Consider the following 15,721-nt stretch of genomic DNA (forward strand, 5'->3'; position numbering starts at 1 on the left):
TTCCTTAAAACACAGGTATGAGCTTAAGATTTAGACAGGAATTGATCCAAGGATATAGTGAGAATATTTGGAGGAAGGGTTCGCCAGTCTGGAGGAGCTAAGGGAGAGCTGCCGAAGGAGAGCGAGTTCAGGTATCTGCAGTTTAGGGACTCTGTATGAAAGGTCTGGAGGGGGTTCCCTAGGTTGCCAAGATACACCCTGCTGGAGCAACTGCTACTTCACGATGTGGAAGGGAAGGGACGAATTGGGGATATAGAAGTGGCTGGGGGAGCAAGGAGGCAAGCAGGTGATGAAGATCAAGGAGAAATGGGAAGCGGAGATCAATTGGAGAGTATGCAGTAGGACCTCCTCTTGTGCAAGGATGAGCCTGATACAGTTTAAGGTGGTGCACAGAGTGCATATGACTCTGGCGAGAATGAGTGGGTATGACTCGGGCGAGAATGAATGGGTTCTTTCAGGAGGTGGCAGGTGAGTGTGGGAGGTGTGGGCGGGGGCCTGCAAATCACACGCACATGTTTTGGGGTTATGAAAAATTGGGAAGATTCTGGGCAGGAGTGTTCGCGGTCTTAGCCAGAATAGTGGAGGTGGAGGAGGACCCGGACCCTTTGGTGGCAATATTTGGGGTTTTAGAGAAGCTGGAGCTCAATGAGAGGAGGGAGGCCGATGTCGTAGCCTTCCACCTCCGATTGCACGGTGGCGAATTTTACTGGAGTGGCAGTTGGCATCTCCACCAAGAATCAAGAAACTCTTCTTCATACAATAGAAGAATTGTTTGATAAAAAGGCAGACCTCTCTCTGACAAAAGGCAATAGATACTAACGCAATTAAATAATTGAAGATCCATACATTTGTTTTGTTATACAGGGAAAATGGAGTCCAAGGATATGGAGTTGGGATACAGATCAGCCATGATCTCACTGAGCGTCGAATGTACTTGACGGAATGAATCGCTGCCTCTTGTTCATATATTGCATGGCACACTTTGCGATGATTACCTCAACATTTAACACTATAATATTAAGTTGACCTGAATGAAGTTGTAACATGCAAAAAAAGTAGATCAACAGAGCAAGGGCTGGATGGTATTTTTCTTTTTAAGAACATGGAAATACTGAAGCATTTACCATTGAACATTTTATATCAAGTTTATGTTTGTCAAAGCAGTCATGTTTTCTTGTGAAGTAAATAAACGAGAGAAACCACAAACATTTCTACTGATTTCCCAGAATTGAAAATAAATCATTCCTTCATGCCTCGACAGTAACAGCACTTGCCATTTTTAAGGCCCTTGTAATGCGTGGAAAACACAAAAATAGAAGAAGAAACATGAAGTAATGTGATAAATTGGGGATTAAAACATTGCCAACTGTCGACTTCAGGGCTTTTAGTTGAGACAAACAATCTTCCCTGAAGTAGCACAGGAACAGGAATGAACCATTTCGGGGAGGTGGCAGCATTGTGGTATTTTCACCAAGACCCAGGCCAATTCTCAGGGGACCAAGGTTCGAATACCACCATGGCAAATAGTGAAAGTTGAATTGAATGAAATCCGGAATTAAAAACCCATCTGGTTCACTAATGCCCTTTATAGAAGGAAATCTTCCATCCCATACCAGGTCCAGTCTGCAAGAGGCGCCAGACCCATGTGCGCTCTGAAATGGTCCAGCAAGCCACTCAGTTCAGGAGAAGTTAGGGATGGACAATAAATGTTAGTCCAGTCAGTAACACCCACATTTCCGGAATGAATTTTTTTTTTTTTTTTTTTTATAAATAAAAAGCCCCTTGAGCCAATTGCATTCACTAAGATCTAAGAATCACAGATCTGAAATGTGAACTGTTTCTCTCGCCATAGGTACTGCCACAACTGAGTATTTCAAGCATTTCTGCTTATTTCAGATATAAAGTTTCTGCTTTTCACCTAGTGTGAATTCTCCTCTTAATGGTGGGAAATCTACACTGCATCCCTCCAAGGCCAATGTGTGCTTCCCCAAGTACTCAAGGTGTGGTCTTTTCACAGTAACTTCATTGTAGTAATGTGAGCCTACTTGAGACAAGATATCATCATTATTATTAACCTGGGATTTGTACAGCCATAGCAGGACTTCTACCCATTTGCATTCTAGGCCAGCATTGCTGCATTAGCCTATTTGATCGGTCTGTGACACTTTAACGATCTATGTATCTGGACTCCCACGTTTCTGGACCTTAGTGTCTAGCTTTTCAACATTAGTCGTACCCTGGTCTGTCTTTTTTAGATCCAAAATGAATGACCTCACATTTGCCTGTACTGAAATCTATTGGTCACGTACTTAACCATCAATATCTCTGTAATTTTAAGCTTCCATCTACACTGCAACGTCTCCTACCTTTGTTCCATTGGCAAACTTTTTTTATGTAAAAAGTAAACTTAATAATTTGAGATTGACCAGCTAACAGAAGACAACTTGTGTTTGCCTACTGGAGTAAAACATCCCAAAGCACTTTACAGGAATATCAGATAAAATTCAACATTCAACCGTAGAAAGGAAATGGGACAGCTTTTCAAAAGTTGGTATAAGTGGATTTTAAGGAGCAAGTGTCTTAACAAAAAAAAGGAGAGGTTGAAAGGCATAGATGTTTTAGAAAGGGAATTGCAGAGCAGGTCCTCAGCAGCTGAAGGCAGAGTCACCAATGTGAGGCAGGGAATGAGCAAGAGGCAAGATGGCAGGAACGGAGTGCGATTAGAAGGACCTTTGGCCAGAAGGCCAGGGAGAGAGTTTTAAGCAAAGAAAATATTAGGTATCTTTCAACTTCTAAATGTTTTTAAAGTTCTTTCCCCTTTGCACAACGTAAAAACTAGTAGCTACACCTTCTCCTGCTGACACCTCTCTCCACAAACCAGCTCAATGTGGATTCCCTTGCATGATCAGATTCCTCCTTCTACAAGTACAGCAGCTCATCCTGAGCAAATGCTTCTTTTCCCTTCGTTCCATCTAACTTCTCACCTCTCTTTCACGTGCTACCCATTGTAATATCATCCACTGGTAGAATCAGCAATTAGATGCAAGCTCTCGACTGTTCTCCGTTGCTTCTCTCAACCACAGGGCTGTATTAGGGCTGCCAAGACTGCTCAGCATCAAGGCTCGGACGAGACAACTTCCGTCAGCTCAACATCAAGAAAGTGGACCATTGATCTGGAGCCTAAACTTACTGATCTCAACCAAATAATTTATAAGCAAATTACTTGCATTGCCCAAGCAATGGTAGTGACAAAAGAGAGATACAAGTTAGCAGACTACTCAGAGCCGTGCTTCAGGAACCCAGGAGAAAAATCAACACAAGTATGCTATTGAGAAACAAATAAATTAACTCAGATCACCAAACTGCATGTCTGACAGGTACTTCTGTGATGGCTCCAGAATATAAGAAATACAGATTGTTTTTTTCACATCACAATCATTCCAGTCTTTCTATTGCACTTCACAAATTTAAAAAGTCATGCTTCTAATTCTTCTGCAGAGATCTGGTTAAGTTAGAACAATTAAGAAAATCAATTAATTCTCTTGTTGGAATAAAAATAAAAAGAATCAAGCCAGAACAAACAGACTTCCCTTTAGCATTATTGCACATAACAAGAATTTTAAATGAATTTGAAAAAGTTACAGATATACATCGTAGAAAGTTAATTTGGAAACAACCAAGAGTCAAAAATGTACAGTGAGAAATTGATGGTTTCCATATATAATTGACCAGAAAGAAATCAATTCTTAGAAGCCAATAACAAAACTGCCCAAGGTGTTTCACAAGAGTGTTATGGAACTAAAGTTTGACATTTAGCCATACATAATGACTGAAGCTTCAGCAATCATGAAAAGGGGATCTGGGAAGACTACCCCCTGGGTCCGGGATCTGGAGGTCTGCTGCAAGTTCGGAGGAAGTGAAGTGATGTTTGCTGAAGATGTCTCTCAAACCAAGCAGGCTTGATTAAGTAATTAAGGAATTGAGAGAGCGAGGACTGTGCGCATCAAGAAATCCAAGGACTTCAGGAGGGCAGGAATGGCACACTGTTTAACAGTTGAAAAACTGCAAACACCGAAACTGCACAACACTCCTCAGAACACACCTTGCAGTCCCAATCATCCCTCTTTTTCCCCATGAACCTGCTTACATTTGCTTCCAAATACTCAACACTCTTACTTCTAAGGATAACGACCAGATGTTGTTGTGTGCCGAAAATTTTGCACGACCAAAACACTTTTCAGAATAAAAGTAAACACTGCTGAATGTTGCAAGCGATTTTCACAATAATGGGACATACAGGCCATTGGAATTCTTTAATAATAATAATCTTTATTAGTGTCACAAGTAGGCTTACATCAACACTGCAACGAAGTTACTGTGAAAATCCCCTAGTCGCCACACTATGGCGCCTGTTTGGGTGCACTGAGGGAGAAGTCAGAATGTCCTTCACATAACAAGCACGTTTATTGAGACTTGTGGGAAGAACCGGAGCACCCGGAAGAAAACCACGCAGACACAGGGAGAACATGCAGATTACGCACAGACTGAGACCTAAGCCGGGATTCAAACCTGGGTCCCTGGTGCCCTGCCTCAAGTCAGAAGCTGCTGGGGCGAGTCCCACCCAGGAATTGATGGCAAGAAAGGTGTATTCACAACGCAGCCAAGCAAGTCCTTCCAACACACACCAATAGCGGATGGTAAGAGCAAGAAATATTCCTGGTCAGCCACAGAATCGAAACAAGGTTGAAGTCTCTACCATTACTAGACACAGCTAGGGGGTGGTTTAGCACAGGGCTAAACAGGTGACTTTTAAAGCAGACCAGGGCAGGCCAGCAGCGTGGGTTCAATTCCCGTACCAGTCTCCCCGAACAGGTGCCAGAATGCGGCGACTAGGGGCTTTTCACAGTAACTTCATTTGAAGCCTACTTGTGACAATAAGCGATTTTCATTTTCAGCTCCAAAACATAAGTGCATGTTACCACAAAAACTTGGACTCAAGACACACCATGACCCACTATATTAAAAAAAAAACGCACTTTAAGATCTTTCAATTTATTTTGCCAGGCGAAGATGTTTGCTGGAAACATTAGTGTAGAGAACCACAGCAATTATGACTTAGATAGTGGAATACTATTTAAACTTGCCAACAATATCAAACTTCAAAGTGTGGCAGTGAGAATTGTATCAGTGGACTGCAACAAGAATCAAATACAGCTACCCCTCCCATTGCAAATGTGATTGGCATGCAAATGAGAATCACTTTACCATAAGAAAACGTAACGCTCCTGACCTCTTATTTTTTTAAATCTTAAAAATCTACTAGTTGCCTTGAAACCAACTGGCCTAAATATCCTCTTAATTCTTGCTATCACTACTACTTGTATTTATGTACTGCCTACCGCTACCCACTAACTGGCCCTCCCAGCCCAGTCGCACATGCCTCACAAATCGGCTCCTGAGCAAAAGCTCAGAAGTGCTGTCAAGAAGAAATTAAGAAGTGAAGCAAAACAGCAGAAGTGTTTAAAGAACAGATTCAGCATTTAGCACATGCTATTCAACTCAGTTCTCGAATTGACAAAACACGCTAAAATGAAAACTGAGCTAACAGAATGTGCTCCAAACGGGGGATATCTGCACAGAGAAATGCAGTTGGCAGAAGTTATAGGGAGACACAATATAAACTAGGCTGCAGCCAACTCTGCAAGCTTCAAAGGCCGTGTTGCCTGCCCATTGCCATAGTTAAAGCATTCCCCGCAGTGCTGGAAAGGGAATTCCAGTGGAAGAAGGATCCACATGGGTACCAACGACATAGGTGGAACAAAGGAGGAAGTTCTTCTGTAGGTGTACGGACATCTAGGGAGTAAATTAAAAAGCCAGAACCACAAACGTAACAATCTCTGGATTACTACCTGAACCACAAGCAAATTGGCATCAGGCAATTAAGATCAGGGAGTTGAATGTGCAGCTTAAAGATTGGTGCGGGAGAAAGGAGTTTCGATTCATGGGGCACTGGCACTAGGGGGGGGGGGGGGGGGGGGGGGGGGGGGGCGAATCTCCAAAATGGAGACTAAGCGTTTGCGCCGTCGTGAACGCCGTCCCGTTTCACGATGGCGCGAAACGGGTGCGGTGACGACCGATTCTGTCCCCCGCAGGGGGCCAGCACAGCGCTGGAGCAGTTCACGCCGCTCCAGCCTCCCTTCACAGCGACAAATGGCCGCCGCGCCAACCCACACATGCGCGTGGGACTTCTTCAGCACGCCGGCCCCTACGCAACATGGCGTGGGGGTTCAGGGGCTGGCCGCACAGCAAAGTAGGCCCGGGTTGGGGTTGTTTTTGGGGGGGGGGGGGGGGGGGGGGGGGGGGGGGGGGGAAGAAGAGAGAAAGAGGCAGGCCCGCCGATTGGTGGGCCCCAATCGCGGGCCAGACCCCATTGTCTTGGTGAATCGAATATCCAGGGCTGCATGGATTTAGTTATGTCAGGGAAATTTTTTGAAAGTTGAAAAGGAACATAGATACATAGAAGGTAGGAGCAGGAGGAGGCCTTTTGGCCCTTCGAGCCTGCTCCGCCATTCATCACTATCATGGATGGTCATCCAACTCAATAGCCTAATCCTGCTTTCTCCCCATAGCCTTTGATCCCATTCTCCCCAAGTGCTATATCCAGCCGTCTCTTGAATATATTCAAAGTTTTAGCATCAACTACTTCCTGTGGTAATGAATTCCACAGGCTCACCACTCTTTTGTGTAAGCAATCTGAGCAATGATAACCAGAATGTGACAGAGCGTACAAATGCAAGAGTGCACCTGAAGACATGGAGTAAAAACAGATACATTTAAAATGAATTTAATGCAGAATCAGATTGGAGAAAAAAAAATCAACCCAGAATATTACAGGAGAGGGGAAAACAGTGACCAAAATGTCCACCATCACAGCAATGAACGTACAGTTCCAATCCATGATTCAAGTGGGAGGCTGATGATGTTATAGAAGCATTTCAGAAGGTCAAAACAAAAATTCAAACTGACATTCTGTATCTTCCTAAAACGGCGCTAGCAAAGAGAACAGGTTAGCTTCACCCTGATCACGGTCTGTACGGAGTTTGCACATTCTCCCAGTGTCTACGTGGGTTTCACCCCCACAACCCAAACATGTGCAGGCTAGGTGGATTAGCCACACTAAATTGCCCATAATGGGGGGGAAAAAAATGAATTGGGTACTCTAAACTTAAAAAAAAATAAAAGGTTAGCTTCACCCTTTGTGGGCAAGAGGAAGGAATCGCTGGGAGATGAGCAAGGAGCACAAAAGAAAACCCAGGACAACAGTTCTGAAAATTTCAGCACCAGCCAAAGTCAAATCATCGGATCTACCAATGTGAATGTCAAGGCCCGAGGCAGGAATCAGGTGAGTTTGTTGACATTTGGGTATCACAGCACTATTGACCCAGCACTGACACCAGTGATTCATCCCCCCACATGAAGTACCAATAGAACTAAAAGCAAAGCTTGAATTGGTGCTCCAAGAGATGGGGGAAATGAAGGTAATCACCAGAGTCACTGAGACAGCACATGGGGTAAAATGGTGAGCAAAGAATTTACCTGGATCCCAAAATTCTTTCAAGCAATAAAGAATCGCTCCACCATTCCAACACTGGGAGAGATCACACTAGTGCTAGCAGGGGCAAAAGATTTCAGCACGCTAGATGCCAGACGTGGCTACTGGAACATGTAGTCGATAAGGAATCTTTGCTGTTGACAACATTCAATGTGTCCTTTCCTTGGTGTAAAGATTCCTACATCTACCTTTTGAAGGTAAAGTGAGCCAGAATGTGTTTCAGCTAAACGTAGATGAGACATACCAAAGGTGTAAAGAACAGTCATCAGCTCTTTGCGTAGGTGATAAAGATCATGACCACCATCTACTTAAAACCATGGTGAGAACCAGGATAGCTGGGATAAAGCAGACAAATGCATTGCGAAGATGACAGAATAGCAGTTTGTGGAATGGTGTAAACAGCGGACAAGAATCATGCAGAGTCCTGTCACAGCCATCTCAGAGATTGACACTCCAAGAGATAAGAGCTGAGAGGTTTCCTTGGCTTGATCCAGTACGTGTTATTTCATATCTCACATATCAGAACACACAGCAAACCTACGAGAGCTGATGAAAAACAATCAATCAGTCATCAGAGAGGAATTTCAACAAATTTAAAGTTGTATGCAAGGAGACAAGTCTGTAAGGAGATGCTTCTATATAAAAGAAAGGACTGGGAGAAGAATGATAGAATTTGCATCCAAAGCTCTAATATCAGCTGAGAGCAGATATGCCAACATAGAAAGAGAGCTTTTGGCAGTAGTGCATGTATGTGAGAAATTCCATACAGAGGTCTATGGGAGGAAGTTCATAGTGGAGAGTGATCACTGTCCACTGGAGTTGAGCTGCAAGAGGAGCCTGTGTAAAATAGCAGCAAGACTACAGAGATTATTCTTGAGACTTCAGAGTTACGATTTCACTCTGAAATACAAACCAAGAACAGAAGAGATGCCACAGCAGAAACAGGAGATAAAAGATTTAGGTATAAAATGTAACAACACAAACAGACTACAATGGCGGAAAATGTCAGGCAAGCACTGGTGGAGAGAACAGCAAAGAACATTTAAATAGAGAGAGATTACAAAATGCTGAAGTACAATTGGGATCTGGTGTCTTTACACATGATTTACAAGTTAGCAAGCAAGCAGGTACAGCGAGTAATTAGGAAGACAAGTACCTTTATTGAAAGGGGGATGGAGTATCAAAGCCTGGAAGTCCTGCTCCAACTGTGCAGGGTTTAGTGCAACCACACCTAGAGTAGTTATGGTCTACTTATTTAAGGAGAGATATACTTGCATTGGTGAAAGTTGAAAGGAGGTACACGAGATTGATTTCTGGGGTGAACAGGTGGTCTTCAGAGAAGTTGAGCTGGTTGGGCCGAGACTCATTGGAGTCTTGAAGAATGAGACATGATCTTATTAAAACACAAGATTTTGAGGGGGCTTGTCAAGGAAAATACAGAGAAAATGTTATCCTTCATGGCGGTGGCATTTCCTTTATAGGCGGGGGAGAAAAAAAATGGGTCTCCCATTTCATGGAATTGGTTTAGCACAGTGGGTTAAACAGCTGGCTTGTAATGCAGAAGGCAGCAGCACGGGTTCAATTCCTGTACCGGCCTCCCCAAACAGACGCCGGAATGTGGAGTATAGGTGCTTTTCACAGTAACTTCATTGAAGCCTACTTGTGACAATAAGCGATTATTAATTCACAGTACAGGAAGCCATTCGGCCCATCAAGTCTGCACCGGCCCTTGGAAAGAGTATCCTACTGAAGCCCATCCCTCCACCCTATCCCTGTAACCCCACCTCACCTTTTTTGAACACCAAGGGAAATGTATCATGGCCAATCCACCTAACCTGCACAACTTTGGACTGAGGCAGAAAACTGGAGCACCCAGGAGGAAACCCACGCAGACACGAGGAGAACGTGCATGGGATTTAAGGTGGTATTGGATTGGATTTGTTTATCATCACTTGTACCGAGGTGCAGTGAAAAGTCCTGTTCTGCGTGCAGCTCAGACAGATCATTCCATAAAAAGTATATAATAGGGAAAATATAAAATACACAATGTAAATACATAGACAAAGGCATCAGGTGAAGCATACAGGAGTGTACTACTACTCGGTAGAGAAGATGCAAGAGTTCAGATCAGTCCATAAGAAGGTCGTTTAAGAGTCTGGTAACAGCAGGGAAGAAGCTGTTTTTGAATCCGTTAGTGCAGGTTCTCAGTCTTTCGTATCTCCTGCCCGATGGAAGAAGTTGGAAGAGTAAGCCGGGTGGGAGGAGTCTTTGATTATGCTGCCCGCTTTCCCGAGACAGCGGGAAGTGTAGACAGTCTATGAATGGGAGGCGGGTTCACGTGATGAACTGGGCAGTGTTCACGACTCTGTAGTTTCTTACTGTCTTGGGTCGAGCAGTTGCCATACCAGGTTGTGATGCAGCCGGATGCTTTCTATGGTACACCTGTAAAAAGTTGGTAAGAGCCAACGTGGACATGCCAAATTCCAGAGGAGGAACTTCTTCGCTCCAAGGGTGGTTAATCGTTGACATTCTCTACTCCAGAGCAGTGGAGGCTGGATCACTGAATATCTTGCGCGGAGTTAGATAGAATTGTGATCTCCAAAGGTTATGGGAGGCAGGAAGGAAAGTTGAGGCCACAATCAGATCAACCATGATCGTACTAATTTGCAGAGCAGGCTCAGGGGCCCAAATAGTCTAAACCTGCTCCAATTTCTCATGCTCTTAAATGGCACAGTTCCAAAGAACGTGCAAGAACAGAGGTCTGTGGGTTTTTGGGCATAAATCTTTGACAGGACATTTTAAGAGAGTACTTAGAAAAGTACATGGGATCTTGAGGTTCATAAATACAGCAGAAATATTAAATACAAAGCCAGGAAGTTATGTTGAACCTCCATAAAAGCTCTCATTAGGCCACAACTAGAGCATGCTGTATAGTTCCGGTCACCAGACTTTCGGTACAATGAGAGGATCCTTGACAGGGTGAAAGGAGGTTTACCAACGGTTCCAGGGATGAAAGATTTTAGCTACAAGTTTAGATTGAAGCAGCTAGGGTGGTGTTCCTTGGAGCAAGGGAACGGAGGGGATGTAATAGCGATATACACAATTACAACAAATTTGGATACGGTCAGCAAAAATAGCTGCTCCCATAAGCTGATTGTACAAGGTGACACATTTATTTAACGTTTGGGAGCGAGAGATGTAGGGCAGGGGAAGGGAGAAAGGGAGAAGGGAGAAAGCATTATTTTTCTTTACACCGCCAGTGGTAACCACATGGAACACCATGCCTATGAGGGTGGTGGAAGTGAAGAAAATGATTAGTTTCAGAAATAAATTAAGATGGCAAATAACATTTTCAAAACCACAGGAATAGAGCAAAGAAACAGGACTAACTGGATTGCTCTACAAAAAAAAAAAAATCAGAATAGACTCAATAGGCCAAATGACTTCCTGTGCCATAATGACTTTGACTAAGTTACAAGTATTTTTTATTCAATGTTCAAAATACAATCCAATTTCGTATATAGCGGTTTCAATTTTCCAACAGTACTTTTCCAAAACCATACATGTGAAATAAATGTCAGTGGAATTTTTAAGTCAGGCTGATGAGGTTGCAATACATGAGGCAATTAAAATTGATTGCATTACAGAAAATTATCGAAGTCATGGATATCAAAAAGCTAGCAAAATACACTGGCAGTTTCTGTATAAATGTATAAGTGTCATATCCACTCATTTCTGTTCTGCACGGATTTCTTCCCAAAACACAGAGGAAGCAACAAGATCTCACCCAACAGAATAACAAACTCACCACCAAGTGGGTCCACAGCACAATCAAACTCCAAAACTTCCTGCTCAAAAATAAAGTTTTTGTCCCTATCAAATAAACCATGAATTTACCTTCCAGCCTTTAAAAGCGAATACCTGCAAATAACCCCCTCGGCAAAGGTTTTGACTGGGATAGTAGATATTTTGTAAATAAAAGGCAAGTGTCTGAACTTCTCCCCCCAGAGGAAACATTTCCAAAACACAACAGCCCGGTCTCTGTATCCTCCCGGGGAGCAGTGAAGGCCGCAACCGGGGCTCACACGCCCTCTGGCCACACACCAGCAGCCAAGGGGGCAGCAGAGCCGGACTCCAAGCCCCGGGTCCGCGGGCCCAGGCCGCCGACATCACTCCTCCGCCGCTCTTGGCGACATTTAAACTCCACCATCCCGCGCCGTAGTTGCCTCCCACCGGCTTCAGCATCGCCTCAACTACCAAGCAGGCCGCGGGCACGGCGCCCAGGTTCCCGGTAACCCAGCCGCCCGGGACCCTTCCCCCACCACCACCCCCAGGCCCCGCACCTCAGACTCACCTCCAGCCCCGAGCGGCGCTCACATCTCCCCGGAGCCACGGCGCGGGAGAGACCGAGAAACACCCGCCAGCCAGCGATCCGAGTGCCGATCCCTGCCGGAGCCGACTCACTGCATCCCTGCTGTCATGGCGCTGCCGCCAAGCAAGCCCCTTTCCCAGGAACTGGTGCACAGCACAGGGTGTGCACTATATACACAGCACGAGGTGTGATTATACTGTGTGGGCAATATAAACATATACCATGTACACAGTATAAACAACATGCAAACTATACCAATCGCACTCCATGTACCATAGCCTACATATTACGTCATATAGACGCCTAATGTAAACAATTTATACACTCCATGCAAAATGTATACAGGGGGCGCTATGCATATGCTGCATATCCTGCACATAGTATATTCAATGCACAGTATGAATAGTCAATCATAAAATGATTACAGCACAGGAGGCCAATCAGCCCATCAAGCCTGTTCTAGTTCTCAGAGGCAACGGTAGGCCACTTGACCTTTTGAACCTCCTCCGCCACTATGATAAGATCTTGACTGATCTGTGGTCTCAACTCTATCATCCTGTCTGCCCCACGCTGTCACCCTGGTTATTAAAAATCACCAATTAAAAATCTATCCAACTCAACCTTGAATAAGTTCAATGACCCAGCATCCACTGCTTTCTGGGATAACACTGGATTCAGTAGACTTCACCAGGGGCACCAATTTAAAGTAATTAGTTGTAGGATTGGAAGGAGATGAGGAAATATTTTTCACCCAGACGGAGGAGGGACCTGGAACTCATTGCCTGAAATGGTTGTAGAGACAGCAACTCTCACACATTTAAAACATATTTGAATGTTTACTTGAAGAGAAGTGTCCTGCAAGGTTCTGGACCTCTTGCAGGAAGGTGGGATTAAGCTGGGTAGCTCCTCAGTACAGACATGATCGTCTGAATAGCCTCCTTCTTTGTCATACATTTTCTGTGTTTCTATGATTTCATCATTTTAAACAGCTTTATCAAATCTCCTCTCAACTTTTTCTTCAAGAAGAACACCAGCTTCTCCAATCTACCCACCTAACTGAAATCGCACACCCCTTGAATCACACTGGTTAACTTTCCTGCACCTAGGGAGATGGTGGTGTAGTGGTAATGTCACGAGTAATCCAGATGCCTAGGCTCCAACAAATCTGGAATATAAAACTGGTCTCAATAATGGTGACCATAATGACGATGGTTGATTATTTATAGAACTCCAGACCCATGGCAAAGTGGTTGATTCTTAACTACTCTGTGAAAAGGATAATTAGGATGTGCAACGAGTGGTGGCCTTACCAGTGACACCCATCCCATGAAAGAATAAAGAAAACCTTCCAAAAGTCTTCAGTGTCGTGTCCAGAAATGGACACACTATTCCAGTCAAGGTCAAACCAGTGTTTTATAGAGATTTGTCATAACTTCCTTGCTTTTGTACTCCAAACTCTATTCAGAAAGTCCAGGATCTCGTTTGCTGAACCAGTTTCTCAATCTGCTATCCCACCTTCAACAATTTGTGCACATTGATGTACCTCCAGGTGCAGGGAGGGGCTAGTTTAGCTCAACTGGACAGGTGGTTTATGATGCAGAGCAAAGCCAGCAGCATTAGTTCAATTCCCAGACTGGCTGAGGTTATTCATGAAGGCCCACCTTCTCGACCTTGTCCTTCGCCTGAGGTGTGATGATTCTCTAGTTAACACCACTGTAATGATATCTAGTATATTGTCTTTGTATATATGAATGATCATGTGGAATAGTGTGTAAATGCAGCATCCAGCCACTAGATGTAGTAAGAGCACATCTCATGCGCCACATGGTGGTCTACGTGATCTTTGAGAGTGAGTTAGTAGAGTGGGTTGGAGACAGTCGTGTTTTTCAGTAGCTCTGTGTATTGTAATTGTTTAATCTAATACTTAGCTTTTTCAGCATACCTAAGAATTCACAATTTATAGTGCAGTGTAAATAAATTAGCTTTGATTTAGTTCAAAATCTACATGTTCTTTGTCGCAACACTAAACCTTAAAATATTCATTTAAACAACCAAAGAACATCACATGGTGGCAGTAGGGTGGCAGAAAGAAAGGAGTATTTAGATCTCGCAATTCAACAGAAAACATAAAAGAAAGAAAATATGCGAAAATCAAAAAATCCAAAGACCGACTGTGAAGAAAATAGTGTACCTCGTGGTAGATAAAAGATGGAAGGCTTGAAGACTCCACATTACCTGCGCACATCGGATAACATAGATGCGAACTAGCACGTTTTTAAACAGTAGTTCACGCAGTATGTACAGGCTCTTGGCTTACAAGATGCCTCGAACGAGAGAAGAATTGCACTTTTTTTAACCCTTGCGGGTCCCCAGACAATTGAATTGTTTAACTCTTTTCAATTTGACACAGAGGAGGACAAAAAGAATTATAAGAAGGTAATAGAACATAGAAAAAAACAGCACAGAGCAGGCCCTTCGGCCCACGATGTTGTGCCGAACTTTTGTCCTAGATTAATCATAGATTATCATTGAATTTACAGTGCAGAAGGAGGCCATTCGACCCATTGAGTCTGCACCGGCACTTGGAAAGAGCACCCTACCCAAAGTCAACACCTCCACCCAACACTAAGGGCAATTTTGGACACTAAGGGCAATTTATCATGGCCAATCCAGATCAATTTGATCGTCATTGTAACCCTCAGACTACCGAGACCTTCAAAAGGTATGTTTTACGAATGCGTGTACAGAAAACGGGTGAAACAATAGATAGCTTCGTCATGGATCTGAAGTTAAAAGCGCAGACTTGCAATTTCGCAGAGCTACATGATTTTTTAGTCAGAGACCAGATCGCGTAAGGTCTCCAGAGCGATAAACTATGTGGGTGCCTGTTAAGAGAATCCGAATTAAAGCTCACTGATGTGATTAAAATATGCAAAAGCAAGCGAAGTAGCATTAAAAAGAATAACAGAGATTCATCTCCATGAAAATAGCGTGAAAACAGCAGCTTTCAGCAATGACATTAATGCTGTGCCGCAGTTCAACCAAAAACATGGTCCAAGCGGCCATTTTAGAAAAAATGTTGAAGGAGATGTGGAAAGACTCAACTTCCACAAAAATATCTTGCATATGGGAAAATATGTGGCAAGAAGAACCATTTTGCGCAACAATACATTTCCAATAAGATGCAACAAGCAACAAAGGTGAGTGAAATCCATAAAATACAGAAGATAAAAAATACATCAGTGACAGATAGATTAACTGAAAACAAGCAATATATTGATGAACATATGATTATAAGAGTAGATGATACATTTGTGTGGGTGTAGTCCACACCAATGAAGAATTGAAAATGGAGAAAACTTTGAAAGAAATCTCAATAATCAAAAATATGGATGATTGGACAATTCTGATAATAATCAACAAAACTCTAATTGATGTGAAACTGGATACTGGCGTTAGAGCGAATCCAATAAATCAAGACGATGTAAAAAAACTTAAAGTTAAACCAAGAATAGAAGACAGCAACTACATTTTAAAAGACTACAATGGACAACAAATAGCAACCTGCAGAACCTGCAAACTGCAGATCGAAGTTAAGCGACGAAGATTTTTCATCAAGTTTGCAAGGGCGCCTACCGTTCCATCCCTCGACAGCACTTTGGGAAAGCAGACCATAAGACGGTGCTCCTTCTCCCGGCGTACAAGCAGAAACTCAAATGGGAGAATCCAGCTAAGAA

General features: G+C 43.4%; 1 protein-coding gene across 2 annotated transcripts in view; it reads right to left on the reverse strand.

The window, feature by feature from the left end:
• cnot6l (CCR4-NOT transcription complex, subunit 6-like) overlaps window positions 1-12,285 on the reverse strand; it is a 187,502-nt gene extending 175,217 nt beyond the window's left edge. Inside the window, exon 1 of one of the 2 annotated variants that reach the window (XM_072496208.1) lies at window positions 11,967-12,285. The gene's annotated coding sequence lies outside the window, so the exon portion shown is untranslated. Of the gene's footprint in view, window positions 1-11,955 lie in introns of both variants that reach the window. The other variant, XM_072496209.1, reaches the window with a different exon arrangement.
• Between the last annotated feature and the right edge of the window lie 3,436 nt (window positions 12,286-15,721).

Source organism: Scyliorhinus torazame, chromosome 3 (genome assembly GCF_047496885.1).
Source record: "Scyliorhinus torazame isolate Kashiwa2021f chromosome 3, sScyTor2.1, whole genome shotgun sequence".
In the NCBI taxonomy this organism is placed as follows: Eukaryota; Metazoa; Chordata; class Chondrichthyes; order Carcharhiniformes; family Scyliorhinidae; genus Scyliorhinus; species Scyliorhinus torazame.